At 48.0% G+C, this 14863-nt stretch overlaps 1 protein-coding gene across 1 annotated transcript in view; it reads right to left on the bottom strand.

The window, feature by feature from the left end:
* CLIC5 (chloride intracellular channel 5) overlaps window positions 1–14863 on the bottom strand; it is a 171735-nt gene that overhangs the window by 23615 nt on the left and 133257 nt on the right. The gene's annotated exons all lie outside the window — the stretch shown is intronic.

Below are 14863 nucleotides of genomic sequence, written 5' to 3'. Positions count from 1 at the left end.
TGTGAGAAAGGCAAACACCTATTAAAAAGTAAACATTTATAAATATTGCTTAGATTAGAGCAGAGCATGGCATATAGGAAAATGCTACATAGGTTTTTTCACTATGTAAAAATGGCATAAATATTTGATAAGCTTCTGTGATCAGGTTTCTATTATATGCAGCCAAATACAACCTTTGCCAGCACACATATTGCCAATATTTCATTATTACATTATTATTTTAGCACCTGGGCAGTGCCTGGTACTGAATATGTGTTCATTGTAAGAACAAACTCTTCAGTGGGGTTTGAGGAAAGATGAGAGGCCCTAAAATGTAACTCTATACATCTCCCTATGCTTATGCAACGGGCCTCCTGTCCTCAGAGAACCTATGATGGTTGCTTTCTCTGCGTGATGAGAGCGTTTGGTTTCTGGAGGATGGATGCAGGGATTCCATTTGTTTGGCCTGGCGTGCCCTCCTGCAACATCATCAGAGCCAAATGAGAAGCAGAGGCCACCACCAACCTGCACCCCTCTGCCAAGTGACACAGGCAGAACGGAGACCAGGGCCAGACCTGGGCAGAGTGCCGAGAAAGCTTGCTTTGCCATCCCCACCACGGAAACAAAACATGGATAACTGGACGCAAACACCAATGGGCGTGTGACCATCAGAGTCAGACCTGGGTGCGGGGGCCTGAGAAATCATGAAGTGGGATGCTCTCCCATGGAACTTTCAGGAGTGGAAGGGGTTCTGGACAGGGGCACAGGTAAACTCATGACTTACTATGATCCAGATCACTAAATGCTTCTTCGACTACAGGTTCCTAGAAAAATAAGGTGTCCCCTGGTTTCTGGCTGGAAGAACACTAGAATTCAGTCTGGTGTGTTTACTCTTCTGATTCTTCATGACGTTTCACCTTTAACACCAAATATAATGTTCCTTGAATGTAGTTACAAAACTGAGAGTGACAAGAAAAATATCATTTAAGCCAACACTACCACCGCCACCTTCACACTGACAGTCTTCGTGAGGGGAACTGTTCAGATTTTTACACTCTTATTGATTAGTTTTAAATGCAGTTCTTTTTTCCCCCTACCATTTGACTGGATTTAATACGACAGAGGTTATATAAGCCTTACATGTTCTCAGCTGAGCGACAGTTCTAGCCATAGAGCATCATCACATTTAAATGGAAACTGGGAAGTGTCAGGGTGATCAGGAGAATGGGACAGGCTTTAAAGGTGAGTGTTGGATGGGCTGGGGCAGGAAGCAGCCTGGAGGAGATGCTCCTGACACATAAGGCAGGGTCAGCCCTTTCATCCTCTCTCAGTAAACAAGCAGGCAGGGTTGGAGCATCTCAGGGTGCTTAAGGTACAGTTTATTGATTCATTCAGCGAGTGTTTATTGAGCACCTGCTCTGGACTAGAGGCTGAGCTGGGCTCTGGAGATAATGATGATGAATGAGATACAGGCAGCCCATCTCCATGGAGACTGCTGCCTACACCCTACTTCTCAAAGCTCCCTCCTGGACATCAGGACCACCTGGGAGTTCTCAGGCCCCACCCTAGACCTGCTGCATCAATATCTGCATTGTCACAAGACCCCTAGGGGATTCAGATGTCCATTCAGCTTGGAAGATGGTCCAGGTAATGAGGCAAACAAAATGAAGTGCTATTTATCTCTTAAGTCTTAAACATATGCATCTATTTAGCTGATGAGGCATCTCAGGCTAAATTCACCAATAGGCTGGAGTTGGGCTGGGAAACCTTTCGGAAAGGCAGTTCAAGAGCAGAGTTTTCAAGAAAGCTAAAGGTTTTAAAGTCAAATTTCTATGTGGAAACATTGTTTTGTTTTAATAAATTATCCTATCTAACTACTGATAAATACCACACTGAATTTCACCTCTGGCTTCAATTCTTAAGTTTTAGTACCACTCATTTATAGCAAAAGAATTTAAAGCTGAGAATGCCTGGTCCTGCCTCTGTCCCTGGCTCCATCATGTCTTCTGAACAGTTTATCCACCCTTCAGCTTTCTTTGCATGAAATGGATAGAATGATGCCCAGAATCCTGCCTGGTTAAGACTGAGACAGATTTGACAAGCAGGGTTCATAGTTGGGGTGTTTGAAGTTTTGGTTAGAAGGTCTGGCCCACCACCTGGATTTTACATCTTGTCATTTTCAGCCCCAGCTCTACCACAAATGGGGAACCCATTCTACAGGCTCATCTCCCCAGGGCCATTCCACAGGTTCACCTCCCCAGGGCGATTCCCCACCAAGAGTCAACAGAGAAGACAGGGACTTTTCTCTCAAAGCCATGTTCCAACCACAGAGAGGGGACAACGAGTGAAGTCACCATATAAACCTATACAACGCCCCCGACCGGTACGCTGGGAGACCCCCATCATGTCTTGTGGCTAATACAACTTTACATGCAAGCACATTCTTTTTCAGGTTAATTGATCTGTGACCCTGTGTATTTAAGGTGCTATGTACAGTAAGTCCCCTACATACAAAAGAGTTCCATTCGGAGTCAGCCAGTCAGTTCAGTCACTCAGTCATGTCTGACTCTTTGTGACCCCATGGACTGCAGCACGCCAGGCTTCCCTGTCCATGACCAACTCCTGGAGCTTGCTCAAACTCATGTCCATCAAGTCAGTGATGCAATCCAACCATCTCATCCTCTGTCATCCCCTCCTCCTCCTGTCTTCAGTCTTTCCCAGCATCAGGATCATTTCCAATGAGTCGGTTCTTTACATCAGGTGGCCAAAGTATTGGAGCTTCAGCTTCAGCATCAGTCCTTCCAATGAATATTCAGAGCTGATTTCCTTTAGGACTGACTGGTTTGACCACCTTGCAATCCAAGGGACTCTCAAGACTCTTCTCCAAACACACAGCTCAAAAGCACCAATTCTTCAGTGCTCAGCTTTCTTTATGGTCCAACTCTTACATCCATACATGACTACTGGGAAAACCATAGCTTTGACTAGATGGACCTTTGTCAGCAAAGTAATGTCTCTGCTGTTTAATATGCTCTTTAGGTTGGTCATAGCTTTTCTTCCAAGGAGCAAACATCTTTTAATTTCAGGCTGCAGTCACCATCTGCAATGATTTTGGAGCCCAAGAAAATAAAGTCTCTCACTGTTTCCATCGTTTCGCCATCTATTTGCCATGAAGTGATGGGACCAGATGCCATGATCTTAGTTTTTTGAATGTTGAGTTTTAAGCCAGCTTTTTCACTCCACTCTCCTCTTTCACTTTTATCAAGAGGCTCTTCGGTTCCTCTTCGATTTCTGGCATAAGGGTGGTGTCATCTGCATATCTGAGGTTATTGATATTTCTCCTGGCAATCTTGATTCCAGCTTGTGCTTCATCCAGCCCGGCATCTCACATAATGTACTTTGCATATAAGTTACATAAACAGGGTGACAATATACAGCCTTAACATACTCCTTTCCCAATTTGGAACCAGTCCGTTGTTCCATGTCTGGTTCTAACTGTTGCTTCTTGACCTGCATACAGATTTCTCAGGAAGCAGGTAAGGTGGTCTGGTATTCCCATCTCTCCGGAGAGTGCTTCGTAAGTCCAATTTGCCTAGGTACTCAGCTAACACAACTGGCTGCATACCACTGCTTTTATGCTTGCTTCCTGACATCCTGGGCTTGAAATAAAGATACTGTAGTCTATACAGTACTGTACAGCAAAGTACACAGAAGCACAGCCACTGTAGGGGATGCATGCACGTGACCAGGTACCCCAACACATGAACTAACTTATGTGACTGGACGTGCAAACACAGATTCACATCTTTGAAAGTTTGTTAAATTAAAGGTTCCTACGTAGGGGACTTCCTGTAATGGCTTCTACTGGTGCATAGAGATATAAGCGCACACACAAGCTGGGTGTGCGCGTGCGCGCGCGTGTGCATGTGTATACATGGAAGGGGAGAGACAGAGCGACAGCTTGAGTTCCCACGTGCAGACTGCACAGGCGGTATCCAGCGCACAGGATAAAGTAACGGTAGCCAAAGGTGAAAGAGCACTGAACTCATGTTCGAATTAGTCGTTTAATGTTCCTTTATTCCCCAGGCCTTGATCCGAGGCCAGGCCAGGCCAGGCGAGCTCGTTCTGGTCAGACGGCGGGAAATTCCAGCACATGGAATGGTGTTGGTGGTCTCGGCTCTGCTGCCGGGAGCCCACACAGCTAACATGCTCCCTCCACTAATGAATGCGCCCACCCACGCAGGACCCTCCCCTCCCGCCCCCTTCTCCCTCCTCCCTCCCCGGGCCTGCCCGCTTCAACAGCCCGACGCCCCAACCGCCTTCCCCATTTGTTTGGGGTGCAGCACCTCTGAAATTAGACGTGGCCACATCGGCCTTGATCATGAGCCAAGTCCGAGACCGTCTCTGGAAGGGATGCTCTGGGCAAGAGTCCACAGGAGCTCCTCGCCCTCTCCCCGCCCTCCAGCTCTTAGCTTCTAGGACCCGCCCCACCTGCCCCCCAAGGGTAAGAAGACAGCTAAGCACCTCTTCAGAGCCTCCACACCTCGGAGGTGAGTCCCACAGAGCCTAGGTTGTTTTTCCTTGTAAGAATGTTAATCAAAGCAAAACGTTAACCCAACAAACAAACAAACAAAAGACCCCTAGTTGGCCCTGTGCATTCAAGGGTGGCCAGGGAAGGCAGCCTGAAGGGTTCCTTTATGACCAGAGGCGGTTTTTGAAATGAGACAGCAGAGACTGCTTTGTGAGGAAGTGGGGAGACAGCCCCTTCCTTATCCTCAGCCCTGCGGTGGTCCGGGGACCACCCCAGAGCTGCCCGTGATAACAGCCTGGGCTCAGGCCTTCTTCCCAGTAACCGTCTGTCTTGAGTTGGCCCCAGCTATCTTCCTCCAAAAGAACAGCTCAGGGTCCCCTGTAGAATAGATCTGGGAGCCCTCGGCCACCTCAAGATCTCTGTCTTGCAGCAGGCTGATTACCACGCACTTTCCTACTCCCAATACTGCTGACATATTGCCTTCGCTTTCACCTCCGAGCGGGAGGCTGAATGCGGGAGGTCGTACCCATTCCCTCGGGAAGGCCTGGCCTCCAGCCTGGGCCTCCGTGACCTGGGGCCGAGGGCGGGAGGAAGAGGCGCAGGAAAGAAGGGCCCGCGCGGGAAATGGCTGGTTGGGAATAATAAATGCACACACTGGCTTCTGAACGCGGCTCACCACATCCTGGGGAATCTGGAAAAACGCTCCCCCCCGCCTCCTGCCACCCCCTCCACCCCCACCCGCGACAGAAGTTGGCTTTCACGAGGCTGCGGGAGACAGCACGGGGGCTTTGATAGTAACGGGCTTGTTAGTTCTGGGCTAACAGCCCTCCCAGGCCGCTCTGACTCCTTGCAAACACTTTCCTATTTTAGGTCAAGGAAGTTCATAAAAGCAAAGACTAGAGGTGATGGGAGGGGGAGAGCAAGGGAGAAAGAAGCAGTGGACGGCGAAGAGCTTATCAGCAGGCAGCCAGCGACCTCTGGAGGATCTGTGGGGTCTGGGGCACTTGCCCAACTCTGGGTGCGGGGCACAGATAAACCAAGGTGGCTTCGAGCCCCCGAATGAAACCGAGCCTCTTCTGGAACCCCCAGCTAAAGCCGAGGCTTAACCGAGTCCCAGAACACAGAGAAGATGCTTCAAAGTCCACCGGTCTCCCTATATTGAAGCATGATTATCCGTCTCTAGGGCGGATTCCTCCACCTGCCAGAAGAGGGCAGCACACACTTCTGCATTACCCAGAAAGCTGGGCTGCCCAGTCCAGAGGGAAGGTACTCCTGAATCTGGGGTGAACTCTTGAAATGAATAGCAGAAGCAGTAACAGCCATGGCATATTGGTGCCTACTGTCTGAAGGGGCTTCCCAGGTGGCACTGGTGGTAAAGAACACACCTGCCAATGCAGGAGACTTAACAAAGGAGGGTTTGATCCCTGCGTAGGGAAGATTCCCTGGAGGAGGGCATGACAACCTACTCCAGTGAACAAAGGAGCTGATGGACAGAGGAGCCAGGTGCCCTATGGTCCATAGGGTCGCAAAGAGTTAGACACAACTGAAGCGACTTAACAGTGTTGTCTGAAGTGCTTCAATTCGTTCATTCATTTAATCAACACGACAGTGCAGGATAAGACACTGTTATAATCTCCATATTAGAGACAAGGCAGCTGAGAGGTATAGAAATTAAGAGAACTTGCTATTGTAGCCTGAGACTACCTAAAACAGAGCTTGGACTGTTATAAAATTATAATTTTAGTCCAAACTTTTTGGACTAAAAAATTATAGTCCAAGGACCAAATCGAGATCCAGCCCATTGCCTATTTCTGCACTTCCCTCAAGCTAGGAATGAGTTTTATGTTTTTGGATGGTTGGGGAAAAAAGTCAAAATAGAATAATACTTTGTGACCCTGAAAATGACGTGAAATTCAAATTTCAGTGTCCATAAATGAAGTGTATTGGAACACAGCCATGCCCATGTGTTTCCATATTGTCTGTGGCTGCTATAGTGTTCCAGCAGGGGAGCTGAGCAGCAGTGACATCCTGCTGCTGCTGCTGCTGCTAAGTCACTTCAGTCATGTCTGACTCTGTGTGACCCCATAGACAGCAGCCCATGAGGCTCCCCTGTCCCTGGGATTCTCCAGGCAAGAACACATCCTAGATAGCCCAAAAGGTCTAAAAGTTTGCCAACCCTTGGAGCTAAGAAAGAGAGCGTTAGTTGCTCAGTCGTGTCTGACTCTTTGCAGACCCCATGGTCTGCAAAGCCCACCAGGCTCCTCTGTCCATGGGATTCTCCAGGCAAGAATACTGGAGTGGATTGCATTTCCTTCTCCAGGGGATCTTCCCGACCCAGGGGTCGAACTTAGGTCTCCTGCATTGCAAGTAGATTCTTTACTGTCTGAGCCACCAGGGAAGCCCTCAAGCTAAGAGATAAGCACTACTTGTTTCCAGGCAGGAAAAACAGAGGGCAGAACTGACCCTTTATTGGATATGGGGTTAGGACAGCCATCCCAGAGGGATCTGGAAGCAATATTGACCTCAATTCACTTCTTTCCAATAGGGCAGCCCAAGGTCAAGCAGAAAGGAGGGTTTGACATTTCTCACGCACAGCCTCTAGGAAGTAACAGAATGTTAGATTTTAAAAGAACTATGGGAACCACCTTCCATATTTCATCAAGACTAAGATACACACTTTTTTCACACTTCACATTTTTGAAATCAGACTGTGTCTTACCATCAAAATCTTAACAAGAGTTTAAGTGAAAGCGTGAAGGCATTTTTTTGTTTCTTATTGGAAAATACAGCTATTATACTTACAACTAATGAAGGGCAAAAGCTAGAGAGATGACTCAGTCCAAGGCTGGGACTCTAAACACACAGCCCTGGGGCCAGCACATCATAGGTACCCAAGAGAGGGATCTTAGGACTCTACTTAGGAAGTTAGAATTATCTTATCAGGGCAAATATTTTAACAAGTGTATGTTACACTATCCCACTGTCTTCCATAGTTAGGAAGGAGTACATCTTTGTAAACTCAGCAAAGAGGCCCATCAGTCTTCATAAAAAAGGGATAAGCATGATCCAGCAATTCCACTCCTGAGTATTTAGCCAAAGAAAACAAAAATACTAACTCAAAAAGATATCTTCATCCTCCTGTATATTGCAGCATGATCCATAATAGCCAAGACACGGACTATGTCCATGGGCTTCCCTGATAGCTCAGTTGGTAAAGGATCTGCCTGCAATGCAGGAGACCCCAGTTCGATTCCTGGGTTGGGAAGATCTGCTGGAGAAGGGATAGGCTACCCATTCCAGTATTCTTAGGCTTCTCTTGTGACTCAGTTGGTAAAGGATCTGCCTGCAATGCAGGAGACCTGGGTTTGATCCTGGGGTTGGGAAGATCCCCTGGTGAAGGGAAAGGCTACCCACTCCAGTATTCTGGCCTGGAGAATTCCATGGACTGTCCATGGGGTCACAAAGAGTCAGACATGACTGAGTGACTTTCATTTTCACTTTGGACGCAACCGAGGTGTCCATCAATGGATGAATGGATAAAGAAAATGTGACATATGTTTGTATAGACACACTCATTCTGGAATATTATTCAGTGGCAAAAAGAAGGAAATCTTGCCATTTGCAACAACATGGATGGACCTGGAGGGCATTATGCTGAGTGAAATGCCAGAGACAGACAAGCAGTGTATGATCCCACTTATTGTGGGATCTAGACACAAAACCAAACCCAAAAAAGAAGAGCTCATAAATAACAGAAAATAGATTGGCAGCTGCCCAAGGCCAGGGGTAGGGAGCAAGCAAAATGGGCAGAGGAGGTCAAAAGCTATAAACTTCTGGTTTAAAGTAAATAAGCCCTGGGCATATAATGCACAGCATGGCTGCCGCTGCTGCTGCTAAGTCGCTTCAGTCGTGTCCGACTCTGTGCGACCCCATAGACGGCAGCCCACCAGGCTCCCCCGTCCCTGGGATTCTCCAGGCAAGAACACTGGAGTGGGTTGCCATTTCCTTCTCCAATGCATGAAAGTGAAAAGTGAAAGGGAAGTCACTCAGTCATGTCCGACCCTTAGCGACCCCATGGACTGCAGCCCACCAGGCTCCTCCATCCATAGGATTCTCCAGGCAAGAGTACTGGAGTGAGGTGCCATCGCCTTCTCCGACAGCATGGCAACTGTACTTAATAATGCTGTACTGCATGTTTGAAAGTTGCTAACAGAGTAAATCTTAAAGGTTCTCATCACAAGAAAAAAATCTGCTTCGTAATGTATAATGGTGGATGTTAACTAGGCTTATTGTGATGATCATTTTGCAACGAATACAAATATTGTGTTCCACAAAACTATGTTGTCCACTTGAAACTAATACGAGGTTATGTGTCAAAGACAGTGTTAGTCGCTCAGTCGTGTCTGACTCTTTGTGACCCCATGGACTGTAGTTTGCCAGGCTCCTCTATCCATGGAATTCTCCAGGCAAGAACACTGGCATGGGTTACCATGCCCTCCTCCAGAGGATCTTCCAGACCCAGAGATCAAACCTGGATCTTCTACATTGTAGGCACATTCTTTACTGTTTGAGCCACCAGGGAAGCCCCAATTACACCTCAATTTAAAAAACGAGGGGCGAGGGATAAATTGGGAGTTCAGGATTAACAGATTTGCTATATATAAAATATATAAAACAGCAAGACCTACTGTATAGCACAGAGAACTGTAGTCAGTATCTTGATAATAACCTTATGACAGAAAAGAATATGAAAAAGAATAACCTATAACGAAAAAGGATCTGAAAAAGAATCTATACATATATTCTTTATGTATATATATTATATATATCTATATCTATGTCTGAATCACTTTGCTGTATACCCGAAACTAACACAACATTGTAAATCAACTCTACTAAACAATAAACTATTAAATTATGAGTGAATTAATTAAATGCCTATTTCATTTAGCCCCACTGATGACATTTATGAAGGTTGGTCTAGGCCATGCTTGATTGGGTTGCATGGAAACTGCACAAATGGAGACACAGAGTGATTTAAAATTCTGCCCTTGGGACTTCCTGGGTGGTCCAAGGGTTAAGACTCTGCCCCTCCAATGCAGGGGTTCAATACCTGGTTGAGGCACTAAGATTCCACGTGCCCCACAGTGTGGCCAAGGGGGAAAAAGAGAGAGAGAGAATCCATCTGGGAAGGAGACTAAAAAGAGAGAGAGTGACAGGCATCAACAGGACACTCCAAGTCTTGGAAGTAATGGAGAGAAGCAAGAAAGTTGGTGGCACAGGCCAGAGGCTCCAGGGAGCTCTCCCGGGTCTTCTAGAGAAGATGATGAAGAAAAAGAAGATGGACATCAGGTGTAGCAAGGGCGGGTGAAGAGGAGACTGGTGAGAGGGGTGCAGCCAAAGCGGGGGGTGAAGACAGAGAAGTCACACTGCCACGACGCCACCCGGCCTGGACTCCAGGACAGAGTGAAGGGGAGTCACAGAGACGGATGGACGAAGAGGACAGTAACAGCTTTTCTGTGACTGCAGCTCCAGCCCCACGTCAGGAACACTTGTCACTCTCCTGGGGGCAGGTTTGCCTTCATCTCGCCCAGGGGCTGTGGTCTGTCATCGCTTCCAGCACAGGGCTCTAGGAGTTGATTTTCCTGTCTCTCTTGCCCTGAGCTTGTTTCATGGCCCCCCCTTCCTCCAGCCTTGTTTTTCTTTCTCACCTCCTTCTAGAATATGCTGCTTTGCAGTGTTTTTCGTCCCCCTGTGAGTAGCTATAAAGCCTGTCTGGTTTGAGTGGAGTATACATTTTAAAATAGAAAGAAAGCCCCCAGGATAGATGGAAACAGAGACGGAAATAAGAGAGAAAGCCAGACCTGAGGCGGCAGAAGGTGAGGGAACTCCAAGGGAGTCTTGAAAGACCAAAATCATCCAAGTTGCAAAAACAGCACTTAGCAGAGAAAGAGGTGGGCTCCGCAGTCTGTGTCAGATATGTGAAAAAGGAATATGCAAAGGTGGGGAGGAAAGCACAGGATCTGCTTGGATTAGACACAAACAGGTAGGTTTGGGACTCTTAGACCTCTTAGCAGAGGAAGAGAGCGCCGTGGATGTGGACTTGTGCACAAGGATAAAGGAAGGAAGACGCAAACATGAACAGGCCAGGAGAAACGACGACTGGATTTCTGTCCTCAGTCCACAGGTACGTACATGTCCACTTACCCTCCAACCAAGAAGGAAATGGAGAAAAGTACATAAGGATGCACCGCAAGCCAAAAATGAGACCATCATAGGGGCACAGATATTAATACATCTAAGGACACGTGATAGGGCTGGAGGAATTAACAAAGGACTTTAATTAGAGTGAAGAGGAATAAAGAACGCAAAACACATATGAGATCCCTTTGTTGATTGACTGGAACCTGCAGTAGGTACGAAAAGTGAAATAAACCAGTAGATGGATAGGACTAAAGCAGAAAGGAAAAGAGAGGTTGGGGGAAAAGAAAGTAAAATACAGTATTTATGCCTGGATTACAATAAATAAAGCTAAAATGAGTTCCTTGATAGCCAAGAGGTTTGGCAGAGTATGTTCAAATAGCAGTTTGAGGGTAAGAAATGCAAAATGCAAGATGGATATTCAAAGAGAGAAGCCCAGGTCCTCTTATGAGATAACAGATAAAAGTGGGGGTGAGCAGGTAAAGCAAGGTGTCAAAGAAACCCCTCGAGGGAAGGGAGACACCCAAGAAGCCAAACTGACATCCCAGTGGGCAGAACACTGAGCCAACGTGGGCTCCAGGGGAGAGGGGACTTGGAGCTGCTCAGTCTGAGGGTTGCCACCCAGTCTCAGGACACTGAGGTCGATGTGCCACGGCTGTATCTATGAGGAAGGTGAACAGAGAAGGGCCAGGAGGGGGACTCGCAGACAGGCAAGGCCATTAGGCACAGAATCAGCCGCGTGGATGGAAGTGGCCTTTGCCGGGCGGGCGGAGGGAGGCAGCATGCAAGGTGAGGATGGAGCTGAGTGCAGCGAGCGCCAGGCTTGTTACCGGGCTTGCCAAAGCTGAGACGGACGAAGCTCGTGCCTTCCCCGCCCTTCCCCACCATCCTTCTGCTGCAGCACTCCATAAACTTGCAAGGCTGAACAAATCACATAACTTTTCCCTGCAAGGTTGAAAGACAAATGTGTAGGGCCCAGAGTAGGGACTCCCGCAACCAAATCTAAATGCAGGGCCACTCTCTCCCGTTTCAAAGATGCCCTTCCTTGGGCCACGTGGGTTTTCAATCTCCTGCTGCACCTCCACTTTCCAAGGGAGAAGGGCCTGTGCTCCTGGTCTGCCTGGCCAGTCTTTTGAGTAGGGTCTGAATAATGGGCTGATGCAGATGAGAGAAACAGTCAGAGAAGGGTGCCTGAGGACGCGTCCAGAAAACTGAACACAAGAAGCAAAGTCTAGCATGAGCTGTGTGGTATTTCATATCACAGATCAAACTTTTTCGTAACGTTTTTCTTCCTCATCTTCATGATCCCCCCACCGCTGGGCCCCTTTCCTCACTTGCTATTCCTTCTTAATTGTCCTCCCTGGCTCCTTCCTCCAGTCCCTCTGATCACACTTATGTGGGTGATCCTTGGGTGCTGTCCCTAAAGTGCTCCTCTCCTCACTCACGGACTCCCTCGGTTACCAGAAATCCACAGTCACTCAAGTCCCTTCACATCTGCAGGTTGCACATCTGCGGACCAAGAGAGAAACTGTCTACCTTGGAGAAGAAGAAAATGCCCCCAGGAAATGGGAAACAGAATTAAATAAGTCAAAGAGAGACTTATTTGGGAGATTTGGAAGTGCTCGTTAGGGCTCATGAAGTAAGAGCTTAAGCAGCAGTTTCTGATGCCAGTATTCATGTTTATCTCATTTTTGCTCTAGGAATAATCAAAGTTAACATTTAAAGAGCATTTACAATGAGTCAGGCAGTGTGCTAAAGGATTTACAAGCATCTAATTATAAATAACAGGACTCTGCATGACAAACCCTGGATATGCTCTTCCTGACCCTGTTTGGCAGATGGTGAAATTGAAAGCATCACTATCTGTATTTTAACAGATGCAGAAAGAGGCTCTGCACTCCCTGTCTGTCTTCACACGTTCCCCGCTCCCTCCCTGCCCGCCGCCCATCTCTGTGTCCTCTTTTCTTCATACAAGGAAGGACCCCATCACTGGATTTAGGGACCACACTAAATCAGTACTCTCTCACCTTGAGACTCTTAACTACTTACATCTGCAAAGACTCTATTTCCAAATAAGGTCACCCTCTGAGGTCCCGGGTGGACATGGACTGTGGGGACCACACTCAACACATTACAGGCTCCAAATAGCAACAAAGCAAGAGCACTGAGTATATTTAAATTATTTCCCACGTTTCTCCTTTTTCTCGTCCCTAAAAGGCCGGCCTCCCTATGGTACCTCTTCATGTACCTCTAATGACTACCTTGCCCACAGGGTAAAATCCAACGCCCACCCCACCTCCCCTCCCACCCCGGCTGCCACTGCCAACTCCTGATGCTTCTCTGGAGTTGGTGGTCTCTGGATTCCAGAGGGTCTCTGTCACTGGAGTCTTCTCACCCTCCCCACAACCTCCACCCTGTGTTCCCAGTCAAATGAATCCCCCTGAATCTTTATGACCCGGTTGAAATCCCTTCGGAAACTTTCTCAGACGACCCAGAGGTGAATCCTTGCCGCTCCGGATCCCTTGGGAGATACTCTTTTCTCTGTTCACAGGCCAGCTAATCAGCCCTTCAAACTCCCTTTGATGAAGTCATCACCCACCTCTTGTCTTGTTATCTTTATGAACGTAAGCCTTTTCTTCTGCACGAGTCAGGCCTCGAAGACTGGGTTAGCTTCTTTTTCTAGAACCTAGTTTTGTGCCTGGCACCCCCAGGGCTGCAGGACCTGTCACTGAACCCCTTACTTTCCCACTGCACCAACAGTTCCTGCCAAAAGTTCTTCTCTTTCATCTCGTGCATGGCTGTCTTTCCTGTCACCTTGGTCCAAAGAGGTGCCTTTCTCCTCGGGGCTCCTGGAGCAGTTAGCTCCAAGGTGGTCCAAGACAATGGGCCACCTGGTTTCGGGATCCACTGTATGATCACCTGTTATATAGTCAATTTCTAACTCATTCATGAAGATGCCGGGAGTGCTGTTCAACCAATCACTATTCAGTCACTCATCCATTCACAAAGTTTTCGTGACACCCTTGCCCTGCCTGGCTCAGGGCTAGGCTCCGTCCTTCTATTCAGGGGGCCAGCAAACTTCCTCATCCTTCTTCCTTCTCCTCCCAGCGACTAACACAGTTCTTCAAGGGTCACACGTTCTCAATGGGACAGTGCTATTCAAATCACTTTAACTCGTGCTAAAGGACCAGGTCAAATGAGGGAATAAAAATGCTATCAACTTATGCGACTTCCCTGGCAGTCCAGTGGTTAAGAATGTGCCTTCCAGTGCAGTGGACAAGGGTCCAAAGCCTGGTTGGGGAACTAAGATCCCACATGCCTCGGGGCAACTACACCAGAGAGTTGCAAATACTGAACCCACACGCCACAACTAGAGAGAAGCCTGTGCCCTGCAACGAAGATCCCGCATGCCACAGCAAGGCCTGACGCAACCATAAAGAAATCTCTCTATATATACATATATATAGAAACACTGCCAACTTAGGACATCCCTGGTGGTGTGGTAGATAAGAATCTGCCTGTCAGTGCAGAGAACATGGGTTCAATCCCTGATCTGGGAAGATTCCACATGCTCTGGAGCAACTAAACCCAGGGCCACAACCACTGAACCTGTGTGCCTAGAGCCTACGCTCTCCACAAGAGAAGCCACCACTCTGAGAACCTTGGGAGCTGCAACAAAGAGTATCCCCTGCTGGTCACAACTAGAGAAAGCCCTTGAAAAGCAACGAAGATCCAGTGCAGACAAAAATAAATAAGTAAATCCTATCAACTTAAACGAGGGGCTCCAAACCCTCTGAGAAGGCACTGGAGGCCACCAAGCCTGAGCTCTGTGGCCAGTGCCTGAAGTTAAGGGACGAGTGGGGGATGAGCCCTTCCCTGGTGGCTGGTGGCTCGGATGGTACACAATCTGCCTGCGATGAGGGAGACCTGGGTTCGACCCCTGGGTTGGGGAGATCCCCTGGAGGAGGGAAGGGTAACCCACTCCAGTCTTCTTGCCTGGAGAATCCCCATGGACAGAGGTGCCTGATGGGCTATAGTCCATGGGATCGCAAAGAGTCGGACACAATTAACTAAGCAGCAGGAAGATGAGCCAGGCTTTGAGAATAGGCTCCTGTCATTCTCTGCACTGGCCGTAGTGGTGGTGGGGGGGGG

The sequence above is a fragment of the Bison bison genome, unplaced genomic scaffold (assembly GCF_000754665.1).
Source record: "Bison bison bison isolate TAMUID 2011002044 unplaced genomic scaffold, Bison_UMD1.0 scf7180017864487, whole genome shotgun sequence".
In the NCBI taxonomy this organism is placed as follows: domain Eukaryota; kingdom Metazoa; phylum Chordata; class Mammalia; order Artiodactyla; family Bovidae; genus Bison; species Bison bison.
The sequence above is the reverse complement of the archived record's forward strand: the minus strand, read 5'-3'. Positions and strand labels throughout refer to the sequence as shown.